Source organism: Mesocricetus auratus, unplaced genomic scaffold (genome assembly GCF_017639785.1).
Source record: "Mesocricetus auratus isolate SY011 unplaced genomic scaffold, BCM_Maur_2.0 Super-Scaffold_100018, whole genome shotgun sequence".
Classification (NCBI taxonomy): domain Eukaryota; kingdom Metazoa; phylum Chordata; class Mammalia; order Rodentia; family Cricetidae; genus Mesocricetus; species Mesocricetus auratus.
The window spans coordinates 36,462,977-36,473,788 of record NW_024429199.1 but is presented as its reverse complement, the minus strand read 5'-3'; the positions used below and the strand labels follow the sequence as shown (position 1 = coordinate 36,473,788).

The 10,812-nt window shown below is 43.9% G+C and overlaps 1 long non-coding RNA gene across 1 annotated transcript; it reads left to right on the top strand.

Annotated features, from left to right (window-relative positions):
* Positions 1–6,915: 6,915 nt before the first annotated feature.
* Positions 6,916–10,073, top strand: LOC110340063. The gene is made up of 3 exons (XR_005869489.1): positions 6,916–6,967; positions 7,236–7,321; positions 9,955–10,073. It is a non-coding gene; the product is annotated as an uncharacterized LOC110340063 (long non-coding RNA).
* The last annotated feature ends 739 nt before the right edge of the window (positions 10,074–10,812 follow it).

Below are 10,812 nucleotides of genomic sequence, written 5' to 3'. Positions count from 1 at the left end.
AAGGAGAAGGAGAAGGAGAAGAAGAAGAAGAAGAAGAAGAAGAAGAAGAAGAAGAAGAAGAAGAAGAAGAAGAAAGAGGAGGAGGGGGAGGGGGAGGAAGAAGAGGGTAGGCCCTACCATCCTCTTTGAGGACATGTCTTCAATACCTAAAACCTCTTGCTGGCCTCTACTTTGTAAAGGTCTTTGCCACCTCCCAGTAGGACTTCACCGGAGACCGGGCCTTCACCCTGCAGGCCGGGTGCATCTAACCTTTTGACATTGTCAGCCTCAAAGATCACACTTGAGGACCAAAACATTGAGTTACTAAAAGCAATCCTATAAAAATCCTCATCAGGCTTTTAAGTCGGTGAATGATTTTGTGTTGGACCGTATTCACAGCAGATCTCAGCCGTGTGCACGGGCGTTTGGGGGACCCTTCAGATCTGACCTACTACAGCACACCAGGGCAAACTCTAGCAAAGTAATTAGCTGCCTTCAGTAATTATCATCTTTGCTTTTAACAGAACTTATTTAATGAAAGTTTATGTAATTTAATATTTAACAATGAGTGTGTGTAACAGTTGGCGCACAATGTTCTTCAGAATTTTAATAACTGACTTTGCAAGCTGGAACCGGTCTTTCTAGCACACCGGCTGCTTACGATCCCCCAAAGGGTTGAGTGTGATGGGAGTATATTAAGTGGTGCTCTACAAAATTACTTGAGCCGGGACCTTTCTTCAGGTAGTATTTTATGGGATTTCGTGCTCTACAGAGAACACTTTAGAAATTGCTGATCAGCTCAACTTGGTCATTTCTTCTCCCTCATTTTTCTTTGTTTTAAAAGCTCCTGTATTTTTCCCCACTGCTCTCTGGGAGCTCAGCATACCACACTTCTACTAACTTAAACTCCATAAAGATTTATTGGGCTCCTGTTAGGTACAAAATGTTACACTGGTACTACAGAGAATTCTAGATGGCTGAGACTTAGCTCTCACCCTTGAGGGACACATGAACAAAGAACTACAGCGGAGAGCAGCATATGGCTAGGGCATAGGAGAGGTATCAGTAATAACTTTCCGAGCTCAAAAGAAACAAAAAACCATGTCCAGTTGCAGATGTTATGATAGGAGATGCTCAAATCTGCAGGGGGCCTGGAAGTCGGCTGAGCCTTCTGTCTTGGACTGGAAGAGGGAAAGGGAGAGTGGCCAGTGTGTGTGCACATTGTTCAAGGATGTCTTTATAGATGCATCCCTCGCTTCATCCAGCAGATACAATGGGAGACTCCAAAAAGTCCGTCCTTTTAAAAAAGCTCACTTTTCATCATCAGCCAGACAGAGCCCTTGCTTGGATATTAGTTAGTGACTTCTGTTTACTCTCCTCCGAGCCCTCTGTTCTGATCGTTTGATGACTTTTCTGTGGGATTTTTTTTTTACTGTTTTGAAGACGGGTTTGGTGTAGCCCACTTTGTGTATTACAGCTAGAGGGAGCACCATTTCCCAGACTAGCACCGCTCTGTTTAATTTGTGCTTGTCAACTTCTAGAAGCAATGCAGAGTAGTGGTTAATCACCAGGGTTCTTTCCTACTCCAAAACCCCTGGTGGGTCCTTGAACAAGTTAGTGAGACAGTCCTTGTCCATATATCAGGATGTCCGTAACTTCTACATTTTAGTGGTGTTAGAAATGAACATACACTAAAAACTTCTCTTTCCCTTGATAAAAGTGCACATTGTTTTCCACCATTTATACTAGCTCAATATCTTACTATAAACATGTGTTAGTTTTATAATTAAAATGTACTACATATACTCTGTATATATTACTCTGTATATATAATACACACACACACACACACATGCACACACGCACACACAGGAAGCATAAAGATATCCCAAAGCATTCCAAAGCAGAGTATAACTTTTAGTATCAAAAATTTTGGAGTCTATGATCTGATCCATCGTTTTATTTTCTAAATAATATTGTATTTCAATAAAATAAAAACTTATTTTTCTGTATTCCTATCATCTGCCATATGAGTACTTGAAAACTCATTTTCATAGGTGGTTATCTAAGATAGAAAGAAGTTAAAATAGTCCATATTAATTATCATAGTGAGTTAAGGGCAACAGCAAATAGAGCCTTGAGCCCAGTGTGGCCACTGTCATCTTGGGGGTGGGGGTGACATTCATTTAAGAGACCCCAGGAATGAAAGAGTGAGTCTCACTTCTCAGTCATCTCTCTGTTTTCAATTCTGTCCCAAGAATAAGATCTCCCAAAGGTCATGAAGAAGCCCATGTTCGCTTTGTAATCATTCCATTTATTTTTACTTTTGTGGGCTGTCTTAGGCAATTTTGTGCTGCTATAAGAAAATACATGACACCATGTAATTTATAAAGGGCAAAAATTCACTTCTCATAGCTCTGGGGACTGGCAAGTACCAGGTCAAAGTGTTTATCAGGATGTGTGTCCAGTGAGGTTTGCACTGTTTCCAGGATGGTTGCTGTGTCCTCTGAGGGGAGGGAACGTCATGACTCCATGTGAAGAAGGGACAAGACATCAGGGGAGCACTCACTTTGACCATCCTGACCCCTGTGAGCAGAGAACTCATGATGCAGTGGCCTTTCAAAGGCCATGCTTCATACCACCACATAGGAACTGCATTTCAACACGATCCTTGTAGAAGAGACAGATATTAAAATGATAGAATGTGGCCTGAAACTTCAGGTGCATGTCTACAGGCCTGGGTTTGATCCTCAGCATAAGGATGCTTGTGTCTATTATCCTAGCATTGAGGAGGTGAAGGCAGGAATTCCAAAGACTCAAGGTTATCTTCAGCTGCGTGCTAAATTTGAGACACATCATGACACGCTCTTTCTCAAAAAATAAAGCCAAACAGAACACCTCAAAACAACACACACACACACACACATACACACACACACACACACACAAAACAAGCATAAAAAAAAAACACAGAATGAGTTACCCAAACTGCAACCATTGGTTGGTCACCTACATGACTTGGTAATGGATGAAAATTGACAATTTTACTGGCCTTCTATTAGAATTGCATAATATTCCATGAAATCATAATTTTGCATTGCATTCTTGAAACAGGCCAAGAAACCACAGGATGAAAGCAATGAGGAGCGTGGGTTTGGAATCGACAGACCTGTTGAAGCCATGTTCCTGAGGTCTGGAAGCAAGGACTTGGCAGCAGAATTCAGAGGCTCAAGAGAGCTTCAGAAGAGGGGGCCGCACAGCCCCCGTTTGCAGAGTTGATTTATGCTATGCTCGCACAAAACGTCTTGCTTCCCGAGTGCTGCCTTGGCTTCGCTTCGCCACAGTAGCCGTTCTTCTTCCAAAGCCATCAAGAAGAATTTGCTCGGTGGTCAAACAGCCATGAAGGTCTAGTGTTGCGCAACATTCTCCGGCAAAAGAAGGTTTGTCTGCAGACAGCCCTGAGATGACTACGGGCAGGAAGAAACTGAAAATGTACCGGATCAAGCCAGGGACAGCACAACACATCGCTCCACATCGGGCTTTTCAGCCTAGTCCAAAGGGCGCAGACAAGAATCGCAGATGGTGCTCAGCCGTTGTTGTTTAAGATGTACTTGTGCTGTCTTTATGTACACACGTGTGTGCCTGCATGCGTTCATGTGTACAGCGTGCATGCAGGAGCTCACAGAGGCCAGAAGAGGGTGTTGGATACGGAACCGGAGCTATAGGCAGTTACGAGTTATTGCTATGGGTTATGGGAACTACACTTGGGTCCTCAGGAAGAGGAGCTAGTGCTCTTAACTGGCGAGCCCTCTCTTCAGCTCTGAGCTCTCAGTCTTGAGCATATACTGTGTGTTCTCACTAACATGTTGATCACATCCTGCTTAGACTTATCCATGTTTGCCAAGAGACCTTCATTTCTTCAAGGGTTGAGATCAGATTCTTCATCTTTCTATTTTTCCAAAGCCAAATGCAATGCCTATGTACAATACGCATTATGTGTTGGCTAATGAATAAACGCATAAGCCAGTGCCTGGAGCCTCTTCATAATTTTATCATGCAGTTACAAGATCTGCTGAGACCCGGGGGATGAAGCTATGTTGATAGCTTGCTTGCCCAGCATGCAAGAAACCCTGTGTTTCATCCCCAGCACGCCAATACTAGGCATCATGGCACACATCTGTAATCCCAGTGTCTGTGAAGTAAAGACAGGAGGATCAGAAGTTCAAAGTCTTTCAAATTTTGCCTGTGGAAATACTGTCGTCTCATGAACAAAACTGCATTTCCCAGACAAGGACACTGCTAAAGTTAGGTGACCTTCAGCATGTAGACTAGACTTGGAGATGGAGAGATGAGTCTGGGGCAGGGGGTGGGGGGACTGGGGGGTTGTCCTTGTAGTCACAGGAAGACCCCAATGCTTAAAGTAACTTAGATGAATTGCTTGCAACCTAGGGAGTGTGGCCAGAAAGCATGTTTTCAAGTGTGGCACAGTCCTGGTGTCTGAACAAGTGTTTGCAAAAGCCAAAGGGACTGTCAGTGACCCATCTGAGCTATTTTTACCTTTTATTCAAAAGTATATAACCTGTGTGAGATCGTTGTTGTTGTTGCTGCTGCTATTAGCAACCACATATCAACTGTCACTGCTTGAAGTTTCAATTTTATTTCATAACAATTATTAGGAGAGGGAGCAGGCAACAACAGTGGTGTATTCCAGTGTAAGCCACCTTCTAGAGTCTGCATGGGGGGGTTATCTAGGCAGTTAAATTTTTCTAGATGCAAATGTACTCCCCTGCTGTTCTTTTGTTCCATTTCTTTTGGGACAAGGTCTCCCTTTACCCTAGGCTGGTCTACTACAGCTACATAGCCTAGGCAGCCCTCTTATTTGAGCCTTCTAGGTGCTGGGATAACAGACACACAGTGTTCTTCATGCCATAAAATTTCTGATTGCAATAACTCAGATGGCATCCTTCTAATGTAGCTTTTTAGGTCACCTCCTGAAAATGAAACTTATTCTCTAATGACTGGCATTGGCCTAGAGCAGTCTAGACCCAAGAAGCTTTGGAGACACAATGGCAGCATTCAGTTCATGCCGAGAACTGAATGCTGGGATTATTTTTAAGCTGTGTGATCGTACAGATGAAACACCTCACCCAGATCTTGACCTGGAATGCTGTCTTATTCCTATGATCGTGCCCTGATCCTAATCCCTTGTGGAATTCCCTTATTGGAATTCCTGTCTTAGACCAAGGCCTGTGGTTATGAAGGATTTATGGGTGGCAAACTTTGGTTTTCTGAGAGCATCTGCTATTTAGAAAATGCAGAAGGCAGCTGGAGCCCAGCCTTGTAAATAAATTGAGAAATCTGACTTTTTAATCTCATTCATATGTGATCAGAATTGAAGAGAAAGATTTTCTGATGTATTTCCCAAACTGTATGTGAGATCAATTCCAAACCAGGATTCCACAGAAGTCGCATAGTATGTCACGGACAATGGAATCAGCATGCCATCTAGAAAGGCCACTGCCTTAAAAAAAAAAAGCCCCTCTTTGTTAAAAATCTTATGGGGGCTGGTGATGTAGCTCATTTGGTAGACTGCATGCCTAACATTCACAAAAGCCTAGGTGCCAACCCCAACACTGCATAAAACAGGTCTAGTAGCTCACACTTGTAATCTTAGCACTTGGGAGGTTGGCAGAGCAGGATCAGGAGTTCAAAGCTATCCTTATCTACAAAAGATGTTCAAGGCTAGTTTTGGATACTCTAGACCCTGTCTCAAAAAAAATCTTAAGAAGTTCTGCTTCTAAAAATCCAAAATTCCAGGTGGTCCTAATTTCGCCTTCATGGGCAGGGCATGTACAGTAGTATCTGAAGCCCAGTGTGGCTAAGTTTGTCACTTTGGTCACCTGGACCGGCAGCTCTGATGCATATTTGAGTTTGAGCTCATCACCATGATCTTTGGTCTTTGGGGTAGGGTAATGTCAGTCACTTGACTTCCTCACTAATTATATTCTTGCTCTTGCTGGACTTGAGTCAGAAGCCTCTGCTTTGTCTTAACTTCCTACACGCCGAGATGAGAATAGCTTGAAGCTGAGCAAAAAAATTGCTGATACGCTTAAAAGAAAGAACCCAATAAACCAGATAAACAAACCTCAGGGAGTTTTGACCAAGGGATGATGGCCAAATGAGCCTTGCAGCCAGCCAAAATACTATTTTATTTGAAATGGAGTGATAGTTCAGTCTCTGCCATGTTTTTCGGCACACTATTATCATAATAAATTTAACCATTCATTTAAAAGGAAGAAAAGACAGAAGAGAACATTTTCACAAATTCTCATCAGCATCAAAGGAGGCAAAATGGACATCAAGCAAGCGATTGTCATAAATAGTGGGTCAGGTCCATGAGTAGGAGTAAGAAATGTGTACAGTCAGGGCCAGTGAGATGGCTCAGTGGGTATAGGCTTGTCAAACCCGACAAGCTGACCTTGATCCCCAGGCCCTACATGCTGGAAGGAGAATTCAACAAATTCTTCTTCAGTGAATTTCTTCTTTTTCATTCTCTTTTCTGCTATTCTCCCCTTCTCATTCCTCCTCTCCTCCCCTACACCCCCTCCCCTCCTATGCTGGTTGGTTTTATATCAACTTGACACAAGCTGAAGTCATTTGAGAGGAGGGAGCCTCAATTGAGGAAATGCCTCCATAAGATCAGCTTTGTAGGCAAACCTGTAGGGTATTTTCTTAATTAGTGATTGATGGGGGAGGGCCCAGCCCATGGTGGGTGGAGCCATCCCTGGCCTGGTGGTTCTGGGCTCTGTAAGAAAGCAGGTTGAGCAAGCCAGGCTGAGAAAGCCAGTAAACAACCCTCCTCTGCATCAGCTCCTGCCTCCAGGTTCCCGCCCTGCTTGAGTTCCTGCCCCGACTTCCGTGATGATGGACTGTGATGGGGAGGCATAAGCCAAATAAACCCTTTCCCTCCGACTTGCCTTTGGTCATGGTGCGTCACCACCTCCCTTTCTCTGTCCTCCTCTCCACTTTCCTGTCTCACTTTATGGTCCTGGCTAGCCTGGAACTCACTAAGCTGCAAACCAAACTGGTCTCAGACCGCTCGTCTCAGCTTCCCGAGTGCTGGCATCACAGGTGTGAGCCTCCATGCCCACCTACATAATTTAAATGGGTACATTTTGGGTAAAAAAAATAAGTGATGCCTTACTAACATTTTGAAAACTACTGCAACAATGATCTCTTCCTCACTTTTCTTTCAGAAATAAGCACCACCCACCTGACTGTTTGGATAATTAGTCTCCATCTGTTGGGAAACACCGTATAAAACCAACCAGGATATACAGAGGTAATGGGGATAGATACTTTGCTCTTACATCATCACCTTCTGGAGGGAACTGGATAGAATTTGTTAAGAGGTTCAAATGTTACAAACACATTTGGGGACACCCTCATTCTCCTAGTTACCTTCCTGTAAGCCTTGCTGCAGAGCAAGGCTGGGTGACTCGTAATGACAGATAGCTCAAGGACGTAATAAAGTTCACCAGGACTCCTCTATCTAGAGTGTCCTCCTATGGATAGAACTCATTGGTCAGACCAAATGCTGACAAATACTCAGATAGAAAACCCAAAATACAACTTGGGGATTGGGCCTGTGGCTAGATGGTGGAGTAACAACATAGTATGCACAAGCAAAAGAAAAAGAAAAGCCAGAGATAAAGGGCAGGAATTGAAGGAGATGAAGGATGGTTGGCACAGCTTGGGAAAGAAAGAGGAAGAGGAGGGGTGATCAAGCATTGAGTGACAATTGAATGTGCATTTCCTATATGCACATTCCAAGCCTTGTGAGACGTTCCTGCTAGTAGGAGCTCCCTTTCACAGAACTTACTGAAGTGGGTGTCTCTTTCTCATGAACAAGTTATCCTGGAAGAACAACAGATGGGTAGTGATCAGTCATCCCATCGGGGCAAATCTCTTTAGCTTTCATGACTGGGAATAGGTCAATACGTCTTTTTATAGTCTTCAAAAAACAGTTATGTTTATGGTTATAATTATTCTCCGGGATGGGGTGTTGCATGTCTCTGTGCACAGTGCCCAGTTGGAAGCGAGAGAAGAACTTTGTGAAGCTGGTTCTCTCCTTCTGCCTTTTCATGAGTTCCGGGGTTTGTAGTCAAGTCACCAGGCTTGCCTAGCAAGAATGCCTTTACCAGCTGAATCATCTCACCAGCCCTCAATACATTTTTTTTTAAATAGGAAGAAATTGAAACAAAAACATGTGACCACTGACTACCTCATTTGAAAAGGCTATGGGGTTTTTTCCCTCCTATACATAGATGACACTGGTCAGGACACATGCTGACTTATGCATTTGTCCCACCAAATGAGTCAGTTGAGACTTTTAAAACACCCAAAACAAACAAAATATCTCCCAATTGTTCTGAAAGCCTCTAAAAAAGGAACTGCTTGCTCTTCTTGGCTTACACGAATGAAAATAACCAAGAAAACCTGGCTTCACTATATTTCAAACAATAATATTAACTGTTTCCACTCCACTACTGGGAATAGAGTTGTGAAAAACTATCCACTGGTTTGGCATGCTTTCAAATTGGGTGTGTGTGAAAAATATTTGCTCCACAATCCAAGAAGCGATGGTGAGAGCAAAGTTACTCTGTTTCCTGGAAAGGTCTCCATGTATACAGGAGCGTGTAGCTAGGATAGGACAATCTGAGACAGTCAGGGAAGTCAGCCCCTGTGCATTGCCACCAAGATCTTGCCTCTGTGGAACTATGGTAAGACTGGAGACACATAATGTAGAGAGGGGTGTCCCTGTTGTTTTTTTTATTTTTACGGTACCCTCTCCAGCAATGGTTTAAATGTCTATAGTTTGAGTTAACCACTGTTAATTAGTTTGTGATTTTCCTTCTGGAGGAAGGGGGTCTCATGTTACCCAAGCTGACCTCAAAATTGCTGCCACGCTGAGGATGACATTGAACTTCCGGTCCTCCTGTCTTTACCTTCTGAGTGCTGGGATTACAGGGACATTCCACCATGCCCAGTTTGGTGCAGCGCTGTGAGCATGCTAGGCTAGCACTCTGTCAACTGAGCTACAGTCCCAGGCAATTCTTTAGACAGCAATGCCTGCGCAGTTAGGAAATCGTGGTCCTTCCTGTCTAGAACATGGCATGCCATTTTTGTCCCGCATATCTACACTGTATATATTACTCACCTGTTATTCACTCAGGAATTGTCTTGCTGAGCAAACTGAGTGTGATGATACGTAGGGTTTGGCACTCTCCAGGGTTCAAGAGTTCCTGGAGGTCTTGGCATGTATCCTCTGTGGATGGGGTAGGTAACTACATTTTTGAATGATGTCATGCACAATGACAGGGTGGTGTGATTTGATGGAGAAAAGACTTAAGGCACAGTCAAGGGTGTAAGTGGAAGCTGTTGCTTCTGCTTCACCTTCTTCCGGAATCGAGACGCTGTGGTGTCTTAGTTCTCACTTTCTGGGAAAAGACTCAGAATGGAGGTTTGTATGGCTGCAGATTTCCCGGGGAATGTTCTTGAACAACATTAAGCGACGGAGTAAGGAAAGCACTGGTGAGGAAAGGCGAAATTAAGCCGAGATGCTGTTACTAGTGAGATAGCAGCTGATCGCACAGGGCTCCGAGGCTTGGCTGGCTCTTCAGAGTTATCGTGGATTAACTCAAAGGGAGTAGGTGCTTATCTCTCCCCATCACTCACTAGTCATCGGATACTGGCTAGTCTTGCAGAGACGAAGACAACCTTGGCAAGGCAATTTCCTGTTAATGGGGGCTTTCCCCAAGGAAGTTCAATGGCGGGTTTTGACAGCCAACATATCTGATAGCTAAAGAGTTAACGAATGCCTTTTGTCTTGAGAAGAAGGCCAGGCTTGGGCATCTAAGTATTTACTATAACCCATGCCTTACACCGCTTGAATTTAACATGTTTTCATTTCAGCTAAGAAGCATTTTCCAGAATTCTGCTTGGGCTCAATTCTTTGATAAATTCACAAAAGGCAGATGGCTGGAAAAATGACAGCTCCTCTTCAACAGCTGGCCCTGAGCATCGACTTAGACACATTGGTTTTTGTTGTTGTTGTTGTTTTTACTGCCATTTGTAAGTTCCTGCCTCCATGGCTAAAATCTGTCCTGGGGTCTATGTTTGTTTGTTTACTGTCTAAATAACTGGGCAGGGAAAATGTAAAGGAATACACTGGTGTGACAGCTGGACACTAAAATTATTCCTTCATTGTGACATTTGTGGGATTTGGGTTAGTTTGTCCATGGGAATAAACTTACCATCCAAGATGATGGCCTTTACCATGTCTTCTGGTCTCACTGCATGGGGGTCTTGATGTAACTGAGTGGCAGCCATGATTTAAAACTTAACGAGAGTCTCTCTGTGATGCTCAATGGAAGAGACATTGCTCTGGAGACCAAGACCTCCAAACCACAGAGCCTAAAGTTTCAGGGTTGGGATTTTCCAATTTATCAAGCAGGAATTTCATCACTGTGTCTGTTTCTACCTCCACTTCCTGTTTCCTGGAGCTCTGTCACAGGCTACATTGGAGCGCATCACGGTACATGGGCTATAGGCTTGTGAGGTGCATAGCAGTTGGAGAATGGTGTTCCAGTCGTGCAGGCCATCTCTGAGCTAGCGTCTTGACTGCACCTTTGAACAGTTGTCTGCACAGCTTCATCAGGTTGGACCAGTGAGTACCATGGCCCTGCACCTGGTGCTGCAACTCTTTAGCTCTACTGTGGGACCCTCGTCTAATTGAAATCCTATGGCAATTGGATTTCTCTGCAGGAGCTG